This window comes from Anopheles merus, chromosome 3R, assembly GCF_017562075.2.
Source record: "Anopheles merus strain MAF chromosome 3R, AmerM5.1, whole genome shotgun sequence".
Taxonomy (NCBI): Eukaryota; Metazoa; Arthropoda; class Insecta; order Diptera; family Culicidae; genus Anopheles; species Anopheles merus.
In genome coordinates this window covers 34,136,642-34,157,307 of record NC_054084.1, presented here as the reverse complement: position 1 = coordinate 34,157,307, position 20,666 = coordinate 34,136,642, and the positions used below count along the sequence as shown (strand labels likewise).

At 48.5% G+C, this 20,666-nt stretch overlaps 1 protein-coding gene across 10 annotated transcripts in view; it reads left to right on the top strand.

The window, feature by feature from the left end:
- The first annotated feature begins 1,995 nt into the window (after positions 1-1,995).
- The window catches only part of LOC121597887, a 121,639-nt gene continuing 102,968 nt past the window's right edge, over positions 1,996-20,666 (top strand). For 4 of the 10 annotated variants that reach the window (XM_041924157.1, XM_041924156.1, XM_041924152.1 and 1 more), the window contains exon 1: positions 13,510-14,162. The gene's annotated coding sequence lies outside the window, so the exon portion shown is untranslated. Of the gene's footprint in view, positions 2,332-2,449; positions 2,536-2,889; positions 2,996-3,074; positions 3,268-12,824; positions 13,162-13,509; positions 14,163-20,666 lie in introns of those variants that run through there. The other 6 variants (XM_041924160.1, XM_041924158.1, XM_041924150.1 and 3 more) reach the window with 4 other exon arrangements.

Below are 20,666 nucleotides of genomic sequence, written 5' to 3'. Positions count from 1 at the left end.
TTATGAACCAGCCTAAGCCTCGTTTTTTTACACCTTTTTCGCGTACAATTCTCGATTCTTCTCTCCAATATCGTGGCATCCCAAAAACTCCCGGACCAAGCATTTCGCAAAACATGATTTTGTGCCCGGACAGATGATAACATCGCATAGTTTTTAATGCTGCTGCCCTTACCGTTTGGTACGGTATCGCTCGGTCCTCTTATACACACACACACACACACACACACACGGTGAGCCTTATGGCAGTCGGTTGCTGAAATCGCCACCAGGATCGGCGTCTCCTGCGACCGGGAACAAGATCATCTGATCTGTACACTAACCGTGCCTACCAGAGGCATTGTATTGCGGGGGCTAGCAAGCGATCCCGACCGACCAGATACAGTGCGACCCGTGCGCCCTAATGAACGTGTAAATGTGCATATATCCGTTGGCGTTTACCGATCGATATCGGATCGGATATCGGTACGAGATGGAAGCGCTTGGGGTCTGGCTGCCCGAAAATATTTTGCATGCGCGATGCGCGCTTGCGGCACAATAAAACCTTGCACACCCTTGCGCCAAACGGGGGTTTAGGGTTCTTTGTGGAGGAGAGTTTTACACGATTTTCATGCATGATTATCGCTGTTCCCTTCGCTTCGCTTGTTTCGACCAGGGTTTTTTGGCTTGTTTGCTGCTCCGTTTCAGTGTTTTGCGCTTCACTGCGCTCATAATTAAATTGGTATTTTAATAAACAATATCGATCTTTTCCACCCCATGTCTGGGGTTAGATGGCTTCCGTTGCGGTTTTAATGTTATCCCGTTTGCCGTCTTTGTCCCCGTTCTTGCAGTGCATTATTCCACCAGGATATGGTCAAGCTCAACACCCGGGGCACGATGTATTTTCGCCTGGCGGGTGAAAACCGCAAATTGACAACAACCAGTCCCTCTGGCTTTACCTATTTCTCCCCCGCCTCTAAATAGTCAAATATCTCCACCCGGGGTTTACTTCACAATTCCTTCATTGGGTGGGAGAAACATGGCTGTTAAAAATGGGAAAATTGAAATCGAACAACCGTTTGTTCAATCAAACACATTACAAGGGACCGATTTTTATCGAAATCCAGGGAGGGTCCAGGAACTGGCACACACTGGGAAATAATTCATTTTCAATTTTCTTTTTTTCTTCCCTCCCTTAGCTAACTCCCCACGGGACCAGAGGGTTTCTCTGCATGTTTGACCATTTTTTTTATAAAGAGCAGGGCAGCCCGGGTACTTAAGAAATGCTGTGGAGGAGGGTGATGACCGCTACTGGTGCTGACAGGTGTACCACTTGGCAATGAAACGTTGACGCTGATTGGAATTTTGAAAGGGAGATGTCAAGTGGCCGAAACCGTTTTATCGTGTCGCCCCCCCCCCCCCCCCCCCCCCCCGCTTTTTGTGCGGCCTGTTCGCTTGTTAAAAAGTCACTCATAAACCACAAAATCGTAATTCAAAACACCAACAGAGTGCTGCCATATGGGACTGCCTTTTTTGCGTTTTGTGTTTTAGATTGCATGAACAATCGGCAAGAACAACATTATGATTGGCAGCAAACAACTTCTGACTCCGCATCACGATAGCATGATAACGCAACACCTCCAAAAATGGGAGGTAAGCAGCTTGGTGCACCGTTTTACTGCGCTGTGTCTCTCACAGACACCGACGTAAAAATATATTTAAATTCACCGAACTCATTATAATTGTTTGCGGAATGCACTGCGAGCAATTGTGAGTAATTACGCGATTACGCACTAATTTGGCGCAGCGGTAAATGAACCGTTTAAAACGTGGTTTTAAAACTGTGTCCGTTTTTTTTTATGGTGAACCAACAGCCCAAAACCCATCCCGTCCAAGTAGCCAACGAGAACGGGCGGAACGTGATGTCGCGATGGAAACGGGTAGAGCTAAAAACTCGCGAGGCAAGGAATTTCTTTCGCCAAGTACTGCCGCCAGTCCACGCAGTAGCCATTGAGTGAACGGGCCGGGTCAGTGGACGTTCGGGCGCGCGCGAGCTTGCCTTTTCCAACACGAGTGACAATGAAAAGTGGCTCGTGAGCAAGTGAAAAGAAAGGAAGAAGTGCATCGGACGACAAGTGCATTCGGTGACGATATTAGTGCGGTGGGCAGCAGGCACGAAGACGGATTCGGATGAGCAAGAAATCAAGCAAAAGCAAGGAAGAAAGAAACACACACAAAACATGCCCATTGCCAAAGTTTGGCATAGTTGTTTGTGTGTGTGTGTGTGTGCGCGGTTGTGTGTAGGTTACAGTACGTTACAGTTGGTCGCCGCCGCCTTTCTGTGCCTTTAGCAGGGTAAAGAATTTTGATCCCCAATTTTGTACGCGGTCGCGATGCACTGACACCCGCGGGAGCGCCCTCTAACAAAGGAGAGTCCGTGTTGTTCAATGTGCTCCGCGGTTTCCATCGTTTTGCTGTCGAGCGTGGATCGGTTTTGTTTTATTTGGCCAGCCAGCCAGTACCCATATCGTAGTGTGGCTTCTAATGCTTTCGATGCAGGTATGTGTAGTGTACGGCTTACACTCCCACCCCCCCCCCTCCCCTTTGGACCCCTTGTGTGCGCGCTTTACAAAGTACGAGAATGTAGCGATGGGTGAAATTTGGACAACATATTTTCTCGCATCGTGGCGAATTCCGCCGCACGTCCTCCAAAAGGGTGATGCGTGTGTGTGGGGGGGTTTTTGTGTGCGATTTGTTGCTGCAAAAGGTGCCAAGTGGTTGGAATGCTTACCATTGCAAGCGAGCAATAATACGAGCCATTGGCGGGCCAACGATACGGTACACACACACCGGGGTTTGCAATTAAAATTCGACCAGAAAGGTGTAAACATGGTAGGCTTTGGCTTTTTTTAGGCAATTCGTGCGGTTGTTTAGCGGTGGTGTTTTGTGCAGTGCTTCGATATGCTCTGTGCTCCAGTGTGTGTGTGTGTGTGTGCTCTTGTGTATGTGTATCTGCAGGGTTTGTAGTTTTTGACAGATTGATATCGCACGGTTGTTGGTTTGCGGCGGCAAGTGAATTAATGTACAACTTTATTTAGAATTTCAGATTCAGATCAGTCGACAGTCAGTTGGATGAGGTGAAGTAGAACAAAACAGGAAGGAGCATGTTTCTCGCAGAGTGTGAAGAACGAAAGATGACATGATTATCACATTGCTTTAGTTTACGGATGTAAGAGAATTAGCGAATTTAAGTTCATTCGCCCTAGATCAGCTGTTTGTCAAAGTTTTGGGGTAAGTACTTGTGAAACATAAGATGAAGGTCTTCTCCCAATAACGAATAGGGAACTAACGGGAGATTATGATGTTTTGTTAAATCCAATGCTAGATCAGTTGAACTGATAATCAAATCTCAACCTTTACTGGTGTTGTTGGATGTATGATTCTCACTCAAGTATTATCTCAATGCAATGGAATTGTTCTTCAAGATCCGAGAGTCAGACTTCAAAGAAATCTTCTACGAGTAAACCAAGATCTTGCAATAGTCTCATGGTACGAATATCCTTAGTGAACGACTTTACAAATGTTTTTGAAAGAGTCTAAAAGGGATATTGAAATTTACTCATGAGGATATTGGCCCACATTTGACTGTTCTCTTATGCCGGCTTTGAGACTCGTCAGGCTTGTGTCGTACCATAAGAAATGTCTCAGACGATCAGTGATACTATTTCAGACTGACAGAACACTTCTTCGTTTGCACAACAACCGTTGTCGGGCAAGGTATGCCTTTACCACTACTAGTGGACTTGGTTTTCGGTGACATATTGACTACCTCTGGCAGGATAGTAAGTCCTGCGTATTGGCACATTATCCATGCGTGGTTTGAGCCCATGACGAGAATGCTGTTAAATCGTGCGACAAAAACGTCCGTTTAGTATTTGTTTGTTTGATAGCATTGAAGTTAACGGTAGGGTCCTCACGGCCCTAATCATCGTACAATTTTCTTAATAATTTTATTTTCTTATTAACTACAATAAGTACAACTTATAATGACTGCACCGCAGTTGTTCTTATTCTTCTAAACGCTGACCAGTTTGCTAAGAAATTTGAATACATTGGAATTGCCCGAACCAAGAACGAACGAGTTGCACGCAAACCTGGAGAAATTCTTTTTGATTCGTACTCTGAGTGACGTACATATTGCCTCAACAGCTGTACCCATCAATTAATTAATAAAAGTATTCCTCTTATTCCCACACCGCCAAGGCGCCAGCGGTCAGCATGCGGTCGGCATTCTCCGTTTGATGCTGCGGCCAATGCTGGCAAGAAAATTTATTCATAAACCCGCTGGATGAGAGTATTTATGGGACTTCCAACTATCAGGCTGCGTCCAATTTGCATTCATATTAGATACGGCTGATAAGACCGGTTGCCGAGATGCGAGATCGTCAGAACCGAGTCACCAAACATCTCAACTCGGCTGACGCTAATTAGTGTGTGAATGATGCATCTTGGCCGTCTTCTCCGTTGTCTTTAGCGACACATCATCTGGGCGCCAAACATAGTGTTGTGCGTTAAAAACCAACCCCGAACGGTTACGGTGGTTAACGGTGGTGTCCGGACGGGCGGTAAACGGACCATTTAAAAATTAAAGATGTGAAGGGACGACCCCGCCGAGGCCCTGATCAATGGGAAAACAGTGTGTGTGTGTGTGTGTGTGTGTGTGTGTGTGTGTGTGTGTGTGTGTTTGTGCTGGGAGACCATCTGCTGTTGATAGCGCGTTTGTATTATTGTCCCATCCGGCACACCTACGCGCTACGCCTTCCAACGAGATGTACGGGCAAGCAACGGGTGTCGTTGTTCGATCGAAATTGTGTCCCCTCGTTGTTGCACGGGCACGGCGGATGGCGGATTGCCATCGAGACCCATTCGGGTTGACAATATTTATTTTCGATTTTCCTTTGTTCTCCCAGTGTTTGATGGTATTATCGCGCGCACGAGATCATGATAATTTTATTATTAACGATTTAAATGGCTCGGTGTGAGCTGTGTGTGTGTGTGTGTGTGTGCCGAGTTCCGGTCGTCCTTCTCGGGCGGCTATGGGTCGTTCGCCAAACCAAACTCGTACTTTCGACGAGTCCCAACGGCTTCACAACATCACCAGATGGTGCTATATGGGTACACGAAACGAGTTTCTTCTCGAGCTGCTGGCTCTTTCTTGTCTGCTTGGTATGAGGCTTACACAAACACAAAAGGGCTTGCGTCCAAAGGGCTCATAACGAACGTCCCCGTTGGAACGCGCGCGCTCCCCGCGCTGGCATGAATTTTCCCACCGAAAAACAACGCAGATTCTACGGCCAGCGACATAATTGAGTTTATCGGTAGCGCGTGATCTGCAGACCGCATTGGGGCTGGGTCTGGGTTTTTGCATCGGTCTCGGGAGTGTAAAAACGGGGCAATTTAAACAAATCCAGCCAGGGTGGTAAATGGTATTTTTGGAGTGGCCTGCAACTTTACGATTTGCATGCGAAGAGTGTGCCTTTGTACGGTCAGACGTGGCCCTCGGTTCCCACTGAAGGGTCCCTGTATATGCACAACCCAGGTCGGTATATGCATAGGGCCAGTGCAGTCAGTGCAGTCAGACGGTGGTGAGCGATATTTATTTCCTTAATTAGTTTCTTGTTTCTTGCTGCGCACCTGGGAAACCTTTGTGGTGTGAAAAACGCAGCTCATACGCGGGAGGTCCCCCTGGCACGATTCATTCATACGATGGTTTGGGATCGATTCGATCGTTTCATATCGGTTGCATCGGTTTCACGGTTGGTGTTGCAAAGAGCAGGAATCATACTGTACACAACACAGGGCTCGGCTTTCGGATAGCATAACGAGCGACTGGACACACTTGCGGACGCTCACTGACCGGGGGATCCTGCTGCTAAGAGTATGGTTTTGGTGAATTGCGTCCCATCGTTCGAAGCCCACGAGGTGATAATGTTCGGTTTCGGGGTGGCTTTGCTACAGCTTCGGCCCTATACAACGCTCCGCAGTGAGGGCAGCTTCTCGGACGCTCTCGGACAGTATCGAGAAAAGCGTGAATCAAGCGTTAATTGCCCAAACGGTGGTGAGCAGCAGCAACAGCAGCAGATAATAGCACGCGATCGATCCCGCGAATGCAGCCTAGCGGCGGTAGATGAGGACGTACCTGGTCGTACTTCTGTCGTGTGCGGTTTTTGCTTGGAGGATGATGGTTGGGGAGAATTCTTTTTTTTTATCATTCTTCCGTTGCACTTCTTCAAAATGGAAAAGTAAAAGGGAAAAGCTGGCTGTGTTGCGAGTGTAAAACTACCATTGATGCAACTTTCTTGGCTAAGAGCCCATTCGGAATGACCCTGGGAGCCAGGGACGAGCCAATTGCCAATCCACCGAACCTTAGAACCTTAGCCGAGCGCTTCTGGAGTGTCTGGCTCGAGGGAGCTCATGGGGCTGTTGCGGGAGTCGTGCGGGAAACAGTTGGCACTTTATTTATTTTTATTACATCGGTTATTTCCTGACACAGGTAATGGGTGTCGGTGGCGATTGCTTTGCCACCATGCTCCGCGTGCAGCATACGGGGACGCGCGAACACACATACACACCTCGGACAATCATCATTCGCAGTGGCGAAGGCGAAAAACGTGAGAATCTGGACACTTTGGGTGTATCGGCAAGCATGAATGGGGCACGTACATCCAGGTGGAAGGCGTAAGGAACGATTCTGTGGACCAAGAAGCGTATAGAACGGAAATGCTGGCCACGGGATGGTGTTGTTTGAAGCCGTTTATAATTATTCGCGTTGTACATTTTCAATAATGAGGCTTCTGGAGATAAGATACAGACCATTTTACCTTAATTTTATCGGCAAAATACAGCAAGAAAAGGCACTAACGACGCGATCTTATATATTGCCGTGCGTATACATGCTGGAAGTTTAAAATTCCACATAAAACCACTTTTCAAAATGGTGTCATTTCTATGCAAGCTTTCAAAAACACACACTCTACCTAATGTATGAAGGGAAGCGCTCTCTTCTCTCTCTCTCTCTCTCTCTCTCTCTATGTATATACGACCGTTTTGCAAAGCTTTCTTCCGTCTATTCAGACAATGCAGACAATTGAATCGTCACCAACACTTGCACAGCACGGGTTTTATGATTTATGTTATTATCCTGCCGTATGTGTGCCCCTCTCCGATCCCTTCCTTATCATGCAGTTTCGTTGTCTATGTGTGTGTGTAAAAGGATATCCCCGCGTGGATGCGGACCTGCTGGAAGCAAAACCTTATCGTAGACACGCTCCGCTCCAAACATGTATTGTGGACCTGCGCATTGAAGTAGAAAGCGGTACACATACAAACGCGTGCAGTCACGGGGTCCCTTTGGGGTGGTTGGTTGGGGGTGGAAAAATCAGGCTACCACTTGGAATGCTGTTTGTGTGGCAGGTGCTTTGGCCGGCTCGGATGGGCGCTGGTGGGCAAGAATGGGGCGCAAATTTTAAAAGCGTTAGGCATTGTCGTTTGGAAAATGGAGAAAATGCCATCGACATGTGGAATACGGGGGGGGGGGGGGGGGGAAGGGGAAGCGAAGCAAGGTAAATAGGGCCGTCAGTGGAGCGAGCATTTTTCATCCTTCCATTCGTTACTGCTGCTTATGTATTCTTATGTTACTAGGAGGACCTGGTGGAGCGTTTTCTGCTTCTGCTGCTGCTGCCAAGATGACTGTTTTTGAAATGAATTTATGCTCAATGCATGCGGGAAACCTTTTGCATGGTGAGTGGAACGGGTTTCCCTGCTCCACTTGAAATTCACTTCGTTTGGGGCTGCCAGGGACGCTTTTGCCCGGCTACTCCCGAAGGCGAAGAGTTATGTGACGGAAAAGCTTCTCGTAATGTGCATTTCTCGAGTCGATTGATGGTGCAGAATATCGACCCGATAGGACGCTAGAAGGTGTAGTTGGAGCCCTAGAGGACGTGGTTTGATAACGAATGGAATTGGCATATGAATGTGGTTGTGTGGGAGCAAGCGCACCATCAGTACGGGCATGCATATTCTAGATGAAGGCGCTCCTTCACCGCTGCTGCTGCTGCTGCTGCCGACTTTATATTCATGTATTCCAGCATTTCAGTATTCCTTTGCCAGTAGAGCGTCGAGCAAGTGGGAACTGTGAGGACCTTTCTTCATCGTCCGAACCAACCACTAGCGGCCCACGTTCTTTCTCCTGCCCGTTATCATCTTTAAAGGCTAGATTGTGGGTGGACGAGAGAGTATTTTATTATTCTTTATTATATTCTTCGCTCTAATGCTCGTTTGGCGTCCACGACCACCCCTCCCGCTTCACCCACACTTCTTATCGCGCTCGGACAATCTATGGACGGGATTTTCCAAACGGTTTTTCGTCGGTCCGTTTCGTTTCGACTCCAGATCTCGTGCATCTCGCTCGGCTGCTTCGTGCTGTTTCGCCCGCATGAAAACTTCGTCATAGCTCTGACGCCTGTATAATCGGGAACGTTGATCCTCCCGTGTGCACATGTGGTCGTGTGCCAGGGAGAACAAGAGAACGACAGGCCGGATAGGCCATTGATAGCAGCGAGTGACGGTTTTTTGTGCTGTTGGAGGATGGAGTGAAAGCAGCGACACATTATGGTGCTTGTTGTGTGGCCGGGTGGATATTTTTATGTCTCAAAAAACTCCCTCCCCCCACTGTGGCCGAAAACTTTGGCATGATCTCAGCTCACTCTCCAACTCCGCCAGGCGTTTCGGTTCAACTACATTCAAAAGAGAGTGTTTGATAAGCGGTGGAAATGTTGGGAAATGGCAGAAAGAAACACACACACGTACGTACGTACGCACACAGAGGCCACAAGGTTCTTATCATGTGCGGGCGTGAGCGTAGAGAATGTGAATTTTACAAAAAGGTAGGCGTTAGCAGCAGTTTATTTTACCTTTTTTTAGCCGTACTTTTATCCGCTTTACCGCTTTCTGCGTCAAAGGACCTAAGCACCCCGAGATAAGGCTACTATCGGCCCGGGCACAGTGAAAAAAGGTTCTCTTTCGCTCTTTGTTTGAATTTTGAATGCTTGAGGAATATGATTTTTTCACGCCCACTTCGAAATGCTTGTGCCGCGCCTGGGTGGTTGGTGGTTCAATTTCACGTGAGAGTGTGCTTGCAACCGTGTGCTGCCTTACTTCGTTCGTTGGTTCCATTGGCTTTGGATGGGTGTAGAAACTCCTGGAAACGATGGTGCCTTTTGCATCATTCAACGACGAAGATGGACGACCGGACCCCCAGAGCAAGTAGCTTCCCGGTTTTATTCCGAGATCAAAATGCAATCAACATTATCGTTTGACCGGTGAATTCATTTAATCAAACGGATCTCATTCGCACACCATCCACTTACTGCTGTGCACTCGCACACTGCGAGGTGTAGGGCTTTGATGGCGCCTTTTGCCTGTTTTGCCGGAAAGCGTGGTAAACATGGAAGGAAGAACAAACGGATGAGGAAGTTGTATGCTACAGTGTGTGACTAGCGTGGTGTACGCACCACGATTAGAAATGGTTAGTATCGACATAATCGTAAACACGATTAGCCATAATGCTCCACTTCTTATGAGGCTTTAATGCTACGATACCTGGAAGGACTGCGGAGGGCCATGGTAGACTTTGGGGCAAGTGGGAGGTTCTGAAAGGAATTTAAAAGAAGTTCGTTACAATATTTTACTTGATTGCTTTTATAGACGCTTCTTGCAACTAGCTTGAACAAACATTCTAAGAAGAAAGCTTGAAGTGTATCCAAAGTCCTAGGTTCGTTATTTTGATGACTTCCAGGACTTGAGACGAGGTCAACAGGTGCTCCCATCACAATATGTCAATTAACGTCCATCCCATACACACTGGGTACATTTGGTTACTTTCGTCGGACAGGAGGCCTTCTTCCGTCAGAAGACATATACATATCATTCCAATGCTCCAATCATTCCAAGTCCACCACCACCGCCAGCACTCAATGAAGTCTCATCTGACACTTGGTAAACTTTGCCGAAAACGTCACTTTTAACCTTTGCTCCGGCCATCATTAGCCACCTGTCGATAGCGTCTTGCAGCATTAGTTGTCAGTAGTTTGCCACAATCCCTGAAGATGATATGCTGCAAGATGTTTGGACACTTGCCGCTGCCGGCCCTCCAACCATTGCAGATCCTTCAAATCGTCACACTCGTCAGGTCAGGAAACTGTCAGACAAATGGTGACCACCTACGGGGTGCCGTCTAACCGCTAGTTATGCTTGCGTTTTGTCGGACGTTTTTTGGTGAGTGCCTGCCCCCTCCCGGAACTACACTTCCGATTCGAATCAGTCTCGCGGGTATATCGCTAAAAGTGTGTTTGTACGAATAAGCGGCAGAAAGTGTGTTGTGATACTTGTCTTCCTGTTGCCTGCCTTGCCCAACAACATCAGCTCAATGAGTTCGAAGTGGACAGGCACAAAAGACGCTGCTGGAGGGGGGTAGTGGAGTAGCCAGAGCGCCGGAGTAGTAATAGTAGTCGGTCGTAGTATTAGAAGTTAGTGGCAGATGAATGAACGAACTCTCTCCCTTCCGCCACACTCTTCGCGCGGAGAAGGCCTGCCTTGGGATGAGTCCTTTTTGGTCGTCGTGTTCAGCACCGCGAATCTTACGCGCTCATCTTGCGCTTGCCTGCTTGTTTTTCGGCTGCAAGGATAAACGCGTGGCAGTGGGCAGAGTGGGCCCACAAATGAGCCACAGAAAAGCAGACACACACACGCACGTACACGCACACAAGCCAGCCGTAGTAGAGACGGACTCGCAGCGCTCGCCGCAACACAAACTAATAAAAGTAATAAAACTGTTCTTGGTTCGCCCTGCTTGCCCAGCGTTCGCTCTGTTCGCTTCGGTGCAAAGCTGACCGGACGGAGGCATGGAATTATAGGTCAATGGCGTTTGACCGGATCGATAAAGCATTGCAGCAGCAGCCTTGCTGACACGTTCCTCCCGGTTGGTTGATGGGCAGCAATGGCCTCGTCGTGGTGGATTTTTTTCTTCTGGTGCCACCGAAACGTGTAGCTTTAATTTGGATGTCTTTGAAGGGAGAAGGTGCAGCCTATGGGCAAGGTAAAGGTTTTTCTTCTCCAAGCGCTGACTTAAAGCTGGATTAAAGGAAGGTTTCCGGTGTTTTTTTTTTTTGTCGGTGTCGGTGTCGAATGAAGCATCAAGCTGAGACTGCTTCAGTGTTAGTAATTAACGATGGAATTGATAAATACGAAAGGGGTTTTCTCGCACTATATCCGCCATAACATCGTTGCCAAATTAATCATCCTCCCGTTTTTGGGGGGGAAACCAACTACCATTCGGCGGAAAGCAATTATTCCGTACAGCTCAGCTCGGAGGAATCATATTTCCAACTAATTCCCTACACACACACATACACTTACCGGTGGTGCATCGCCTTTTGGTAAAAACCCATTATGTACATTGCAAGGAGCGACACTGTACCCACTGTTTTCCCTGTGTTTTCCCGCCCCATGACGCGGTTCAACGTCATAAGGCACCTTTCAAAACAATAAAAAATAACTCTCCGCTCCATCTGTGTGGGGGCATTGTTGTAGTGCTGGCTGGCTGGATGGCTGGCTGGCTTTCGGTTGTAGAATTTTCATCCACCCCCGTGACGCGTTTTTGTTAAACCCAACCCCTTTTGTGAGGGTTGGCGCACCGCCGGGCCACCGTGGGCCCGAGCGAGACGGTCAGAGTCACCACAAGAACGGTTCCCCACACGCTTCACCACTGGCCCGCAGCCAGCCCGCCCCGTTGGGCAGCCTTATTATCATCTGCTTAACATAAAACGCGCATACAATATCGCGCATTAAGCAGCTCTCGCCCGGCGCGCTCTGATTGGAGAATAATAATATGAATATGATTTCGCTCCCACCTTTCGCAGCCCACCGCCCGCTGGGAAGTGCAAAAGAAAAGGAAAAAAAAAGGTTGAAAATTTTCAACCCCTCAAACATCATCCCCCTCTCTCCAGTGCTTCCCCTTTTGCAATGGAGGAATGAATTGGTAGGTCTGCTAGATGGGCCTCTTGTTTTTCCCCCACCGACTTGTCTTGTGCTTCATACAACCCGGCACACATACTTACAGGCACATGAAACCACCCCACAGCGCTGCGAGACCGGGAGCGCTCGGGCTTTAAAGTGGCCACCAAGTCCCCCCACACACAGTCACAACTTTTAATCCCACCTTAGGGTGGTTGAAGCGATGAGGGGAATGGTTTTGAAAGTTTTCAACCCCTCACACGCACACACACAAAGAGCGACTAAGGGTAGAAGTGGGGCTTGAACGTGCGTATCACAACTTCCCCTCTCATCGACCAGTGTTTACACGCTCACAAACACACAGGAAAGAGTAAATGTGTATGAGTGTTTGTGTGGGTGCAAGCAAAAGCTCTCTCGTTCGCTCTTTCTCGTTCACTCGCTCTGTCTCTCGGTGGGGGAGAAAACCCTTAAAATAGGGGAAACAATTGCGGCGCTGTTGGTGTGTTTGTGTGTTGTATGTATGTTGGATTGTTTACCCTCTGCAACGGGGGGATAAGAGGGATGTACACACACACACACACACACACACACACAGACACAGTCACACACACAAAAATGGAGCACCGAACGTCAACTTTTTCGCACACACAGAACCAAACCGAAAGGGCAGCAGCAGCAGCAGCAACAGCAGCGGTAGCCGGAGCAGAAGGAGCCGCTTTTCTTTCAGCGTTCGATTTTTGCAACATCGACCAATATGTGCCGGGAAAGCAGTTCTTCAGTCCCCCTCGGTCTGGCACTGGCAGACGAACGCATGTGTGTGGAGAGAGCTTCCGAAATCTCGTTCGCCTTGCGGTGCGAGATCTTCTTTCGCTCTCTCTCTCTCTCACCTTCATTCTTTCTCGCTCGGTCGGTTTTTCCCGCGACCCGCGCACTTCCTGTTGCTTGATTGTGCATCCCCTCCCCACTCCCCCCCGCTGTTAGAGTAGTGGTAAGCCGGGTTTTGTGTGTGTGTGTGTGTGTGTAAAGAGCCTCAAGCGAGCGCGCGCGCCAGGCCAATATCGAAATACATTTTCCCGCGCCGACACAAGCAGAGTTCGGGAGCAGCAACAGCAGGTAAATGGAAAGCTCAGCACCAAGAGGATGACATCCTGCGGTAGCATCCCCCCACCCCCTTTCGGAAATGACCCCCCCCCCTCCGCCCCGCCGAAGAGACAGTGCGGTCTAGCGGTGGTCTCTTTTTCGCCACCGGAACACCGGAACGGGCGCGCGCGTGCTACTAAACATTCGCGTGTGTATGTTGTTATCGCGCCTTATTATTGTTATTATTATCGTCATCGTCGTGTGTGCGCACAATACAGCACACACATCGGTGTACGTGTGTAAAAAATGCTCACTCGAACACTGAAACACACACACCGATACCCTCCTGGAAGGGTGAGTAGTAGCACGCACCTGCACCTACCCGCCCTGTGCAGCGCTCCGTTCGATCCGTCCCTGCTGCCCCTGCCTTCCCACCCACTCCCACAACCCAGCAACCGAAACGAATGGGGGGAACGAAGCGCTCCATGCTGTCGGGGCAGATCGCGCGACCAGCAGGGCAGTCCGGTATTGAACTGAACTGAAAGATCATCGACGAATTCGATATCGCCAACCGCAGCGCGCCCGACGTTTTGTTGTTTTGGCTCGGTCTCTCCGGGGCCTCGCTGTGTGTGTTGTTCCCGGCTCCTTGGGGTGGTTTTTTTGGTCTGTGTGAGCAACCAATTCCTTTCGGTTGGCCCCGAACGCGAACTCGCGCTACACTTCCTGTGACGTCTCGGACGAACGGTACCGGGCCGTGTGAATCCTGTGTGTGCCGTACACAGTTGCCGCAATCTCGGTCGCGTGGATCGGTACCAGTCGGTGGTCGGATGCTTTTCCCACAGTGGCAATTCATTGTGTGTGTGTGTAATTTGCATACAATTCTGTGTCGTTTAAAGTGATCAGTAAAATTAAAAAAAAAAGAATGTTTATGTTTGAAAATAGTTATGTGAGACGTTAAGATATCTACAAGTGAACTTGTTCCGTTGCTCGATTGGGAACGTCGTGCAATATTAGTGATCCTATCGAGCGAAAAGGTAACGTGATAAGTGTAATATAAGCACCCCTAATATCTGTGTAGCACCTGTGTTTGTGTAATTATTTCATCATCGCCATCCGAGTGACTAGAGCTTTGAAGCGATAAGCGACGAAAGCCAAAAAGTGTGTTACGCACAAGATTTCACGCAAATAGCGAATCGGATTCCTGGAATTCAAATGTTTTATGATAAGCGTGCTTGAATCATACATTACACAGCAACATGACCTAACAGTGCAAAAAGCAATGCTTCAAAAAAGGGCAATTTGTGTTGGAAACGCTTTACCATTGTGAGTGAAAAGCCGTCGGCAAAACATCGCCCATCAACAGTGGCCGTTTTGCAACTGCCCTGAAGATGGTGTCGGAGGAGCAACGAAACAGTGCACTGGAAATTGGTTTATTCAGGGAAAACCATCATCATTAGACACAGAAGGTGGACAACAGATGAGTGGCAGACGTCAATGTTTAGATTGCTGTCGTTAGGAGTGTTTTGTTTTCCAGTGTGAAACCGTTTTTGCCAAAACAAGCTTAGATAAAAGGTCGTCTCAAAGTTTTATGTGAAGGGAATAATGGCACGAAAGTTAAACAACATTTAACAAACCAATTGTAAAACCTGATTGCCACCCGGCTGAATGGGAACTGCTGTGGCAATTGACACACGCGGACACACGTTTGCTGATTTATGCAGCGATGTTGGAATTTCACCTCTCAACGCAATGTCTCGCTGTAGTGTTTCACGCAACAAAATCTACAAAACAGAATCACCATCGACAAGTGTATGCCGTACATCGTCAGGTGTAAATATGCTTTGTATAATTCATACCGCAGCCACCGGTGCCAACGACATTTAAAATGCTAAATCCAGCCCCCTGCTTAATGTCAAGAAGTGGCTGTTAAATGCCGCTCGGCGAGGTGTTGTCACCTGCTGGCAATGCGTGTGAACATTGTGTGCACGTAACCAATGCACGTAAACACCTTTGGCGAAAGGAATAATTAAACTACAGTGGCTGCAAAGTGTACCACCACGCGCCTCGATCCTGGTTCATTGGTTCATTTAATGCAGTTTTGCTGTGCCGTGTTGCTGCTGAAACTGTTGCCCCTGCGCCCTGTGGAAGTGTTTGAATATTTGTTGGCTTTAACCCGAACGCACCGTATCGATCCGTATCCGAGATTTCGGCGTGTTCTAGCGTTTTCCCCGGCGACGAATCACGCCGACGACCGAGGGTAATTAATGAGAGCATCTTACGGCCGGCCGGTCCTGCCGGTTTCTACGCAGCAGCGCTCGGGATTTTGACCTCCGGCCGAATAACCTACCGCAATAATTGCTACACCCACAAACACTGAGACACAGACGTGCACGCGCGTACAGGCAGGGATGTTGGGTGGCCCCGGGAAAAACATCCCATACTATACTCTATCGCCTGTTGGATTTCCCATTCCATCCCTCCAATCCTCAAGCAATCAGCTGACTTCCGTTTTCATCGATCGCCCGCCATCGCGTTCGTTTCCATCTTGCGGTTTTTGTCGTCATCGTTTCGTCACGCATGATTTCCTGCCCACACACACCGCAACTACCACGGTCGAATCCTTAGGGTTTCGTTCCACCTGTCTACCGAGCAACCGGGAGAATGAAGGAGCTCACCCAAAACTACTCGTGGGTGAAATGGTGAAACGAAGCAACGATCTTCCACCACCGTATCAAGGGAGATGAAATAAAGCGGAAGCAGCCAGGGGGACATCGGGCAAACACATCAGAGGAATGATTTTCTGTATGTGTGTGTGTGTGTGTTTTTATGTGTGTAGGTTCTGTTTTGCCTCCTCCAAACTATCCCAAAACCTCCATCGGGCCTTCTTTTCGAGGCGAGAGAGTGTAGTCGGCGCCTCAACCTTTAAGGAAGCGAGCTAATGATTACCGATGAAACGCGCTGCTCATCTAAGACGAGCAGCAGCCCCAATCCAGCACATGAACCGCCATCGCCGTCGGCATTACTTTCTTCTCGAACCGCTGCCGACCTCCCCATCTTGAGGCCGACGAGAGACTTCAAGACCAGGAATTACGTTGCGCTCGGCTCATCATTCGAGTGCACACAAGGGGCCCTCGGGCCAATCATTCGGTCGGGTCGGGTCGGTCGAGATTTACAGCAGGCAAAGTAGCCGCGCAAATAGCCGCCAGCAATCGAGGTGGGTAGCCGTCCGCCCTTGCTTGTGGAAGAGCGCACGAGCGCGTTGGGGGTTAAAACGGGACCACGCCGAACGAGGCCGGATGACATCTACGTCATCGGGCGGCATCAGCCGACTCGCACGAACCCCCCGTCCCCTTTCCAATGGCGTCATTTCCACGCCATTTCCACACGCAAACACGGAGCCTGGCTCATTATCGACGGTCATTATTCGGGCGGCAAGCGCACCACCGGTGAAGGCTTTTGTGACGAAATATGGCTTGTAGAAGTAGGAAAGGTTGCCCCTTTTTCTGATGGGCGGAAGTGGTTCTGACTCACGGAGTCAAACATCTGTGGAGCGAACAGCATGAAACGGGAGGAGAGAGTTCTAATGTGTTTGCGTTCGGTATGATGTTTGCGTTGGGAGCAATGGACCCGTCATGTAGGCCTTCCCTGTTACACGTTTCGTCTTGTGAGCTCTTGCGCCACGAACCATTTAGACGCGTTTGCCATTTTTGGGGGAAGTTTCCTCGTGGTCTGCCTTCATGACGACACATGTCTTCATTTGCACAGCATCACATGCATCGGCTCTCTTTCGCCTTCCTTTTTTTGCACCTTGCCAATGCGTGTATCGTGCAAATGTGCAAGATTAAGAAGGCCACGAACCCCGGCGGTTCGACCTGCTTCGAACGATTCGATATCGATTACTTTTTTCAAGGTGGCAAACGAAAGTACGCGCACCGAGAACACACACACTTAAGGTGCGGCCCGTTTTCTTATCAGCAGGTCCTCCCGCCTCCCCCTTTCTCCCAGCTCTTGGCTTGGCTCACGTTTAACCGGCGCCCTTGCCCTCCGTCCCCACACACGCTCACTCACACACCGAATCACCCCCTTCTTTCCAGGTGTGTAGTCGATTGGGGTAAATCGATGAGATACGCTGCGGGTTCTCGTCGGGTCGCCCCTGGCGACCGAGCGAGCCGTACTACTTCCGATGGGGTTGTTCTTGCCTCATGTCTGCTTTTTCGTTTTCTTTCACTTGTCATTTCTTTTTCTTGTTCTTTCTCGGCGCAGCAAGTGTCTGACGGTTCTTGTACGTAATTTCTTGTCGCCTTCTGGGTGATGTTGGAGGAGAGAAGGGAACGGGTTGAGGTGAGCCGTAGCAATTGGTGTAAGAATGGGTGCCAGGGAACATATTTTGTAATAAACTTCTACGACACATTTTCTGCACGTTCGTGTGTGTGTGTGTGTGTGTGTGTGTGTGTGTTTGTATGTACCGTGTCGCTTGTTAGCTGTCACGTTGACGTAAAATTTGAATTATCATTTGAATAGTTTGAGCTCCCCGCCTCGGCTCGTGTTGGGTCATGTCATGCTTTCCTTGCCCTCTTTTTGTGTGTGTGTCTCTCTCTCTCTCTCTCTCTCTTTCTCTCTCTCTCTCTTCGTGCTCCGCCGAAGCGAAGGCGCTGAAATGATGTAATGGATTGAACTTTAATTGATAAATGTTGCACGCTTATCTTTGACAGCTTCGGTTTGGTATAGTACTGCCCCCCCCCTTCACGGAGTGACAAATTGGGCTGGCAGTTGAGAAACATAGCATCAGCATACACCGGGTGTATGGTGCCTGTTATATGGCGGAAGTGTTACTCCCAGACGGAATCCTCCGTTTGCTAAAATACACGTGATCCAAGCTAACTAACGCTCATCACGAAACCGAAACGAGCATGATTGGGTGGAAACTGTAATAGAAAAACAACCTTCTCCCATAATTGTGGCACCCATAAATAGTTTCGCGACTGTCACGTCTTCCTGAGTGGTATAAATCAATCAATTTGCCGTGAGATTTGGAAATGAGCCAAAGGCTGTAATAAAGCATAGGAAAACCCCCTTTGCCGTTCGTATGGATATGGCAATGACAAGTATTTTTAAACTTAGCACGATTGCACCATCCTTATCGTCTATCTGCGTTGATAGCACCGGCAGCAGCGCTCTAGAAATAACGGTGTGAAGTATGTCGGGGAGAGCTGATTTTTATTTGAATACCGCCCTATGTCTATGAGGTGCAGATAAGCTTGGAGGTGAGAAATTGGAATGGACAAACCTCACTTTTTTTCTGCCTTCAGTTCGATTTCAATGCACGGTTAGTTCAAACGATTTGAAGCATCATCGATCTATCAATCGAGGAACGTGTAATAGGGAAGAGCAATGAGCGTATGTATCATCTTCTCGGGCTTCTCGGGAGCAGTCGGACGCCGTAAGGGTGTTATCAGTGTCAGATAGTTGACAGGTTGGTGACAGGGAAAGAGGAGTGATCGCGCAAACCGTGTAATGTGTGTGTGCGTATGATGATGAGTCAAGTGTCATTTATAATCGATGACCATATCTTCAAAAATTCCGCTCAAAGACGATATGTATGAAGATTGGTGGATTTTTTTGGAGTTCACATTTTGACATCCAAAGTTTGACTTCGGCAACGATGAACGCCATCTGAAGTAATGGAAGCTCTTGATACTTATGATGTACAAGAATTGTAGAAGTTCAGAGTTCAATCATAAGTTAAGAAGATTGGCTAACTATGCCCGGAATATCTTGTACCAGCTAATAAGTTCTGCTTATTGACGTAACGTCCTACGTGGACCACGAGACCGCCTAAGCTAATAACTGCTTTATTTTAAAAGATCGTTTGTTATGACTCTTCAAGGAAAGGTCCACGAATAACCAATAAAAATAAGTGCAAAACTCTATGCAAAGATATGATTGAAACCTTTGGACAAATCTGTTTCAGACCATGTTGTCCGTGATAAGTTGTTAGTCATTTTTATTTAAATTATTGAAGTCTCTTCTTGTTGTTGGACCTACTACAATATCTTCCCTCACACAAGTTTCAAGCATAATCCAGACAAAGGGTTGAATTTAACCACGCAATCTCGATGGCCCGATGTGTTTCGCTTTATATTAATCAGCTCCCAATGACGATAACAGTGAGAAATGCCAAACACATACAATTTCCTGAGTGTGTACTACCTCTCCAGCGCGATAAGCGGGGAGCTGCTGCATAACGGTAATGAGGCTCCATGACTCGGACATTTGTGCATTGTTTGTGTGTACCCTCCCCGCCATTGAGGACGTCACACCAAAGTGTCATAATGAGAAGCAAAACCCTCAGTACCTAATCTCGTACTGCCCAGCCCCGGAACCTATGAATTGATGAATAGGATTTATCGACACGTCGGAGAAAAACCTGAGTTACAAACAGCAACAAAAAAGCCCCGAAGAGGCTCTCAAGAAACTGAGAGGGGTGGACAGAAGCCACCGGGTGTGTGTTTGTCATCGGGCTTCGTCACCATCACGAGGCGCTAAACGGGGAAAAAAAGTTCCCGGAATACATCCTACAGTGCAAAAGGGTAGTATGTTTTTGGGCAAGGGGGATTTTTTCTCTTGCTTATCTAAATGGGCTCTAATCCCAGTCTCGATAGCCGGCCGGGCAGCGAACAGAACGTACCCAAGCGCCCGCTGCATTGGCAACTCAATGAAGTATACGCATACGCTTATCGGGCCACGCCGAGGGTTGGTGATTGATTAATTCGTTTGATTGTTTGGTGGATTAAAAACCGCGGTACAAGCCGCGGGGGCATGGAGGGAGAAATGGGAGGATGTTGGGCCCTTTTTTCACTGGAGGAAACAAACAAGTGAAGTTTTGCTTGGGAAATGGGTTTGATAAACAAACCCCCCTTCAAAATTCATTCCGCTTCGGCTCCACAACATGGAATCATCACGCGCATTCCATATCTGTACGTGCGTGTTTAGATTAACCAGTTGGAACAAAACCGAAAGAAAAGGATCTTTATCTCGCTCAATTCTAAATTCAGTGCCCTTAAAATAAACCCTAGCTCTAGCTCTAGCTGCTGCTTCTGTTGCTGCTGCTGGCTACATTTTAATTTGGTGCAGTGCCGCTGCTTTCTCACTCCCACCCCACATGCTCGACTGCTGCCAAGCAATGCCTAGTGTTTGTGCGTCTCTCGATACTGTAATTAATGCACTTATTGGCGGTGTGCAGACCGCCGTGGGGCGGTCCCTTTTCGACTTAGAGTCTCGGGCTTATAATTAATTCAATTAACACCACCAACCCACGAGGCGCTCGAATGCCTGCTGCCTGGCGGCCCGAAACCGGTAGGAACCGGCCGACTTCCTTTTCGCTAAACGCATATAAATAATAGCCCCCACAGCTGATGACTTCCACCTGCGGCCCGGGCCGCGCAGGCCTGGGAACGAATAGGCGCACGTTGTTGGGTCGCATTCATAAATTCATCCTATAACGCGGCCACAATCTTGCCCGCGCCACGCCAATCATC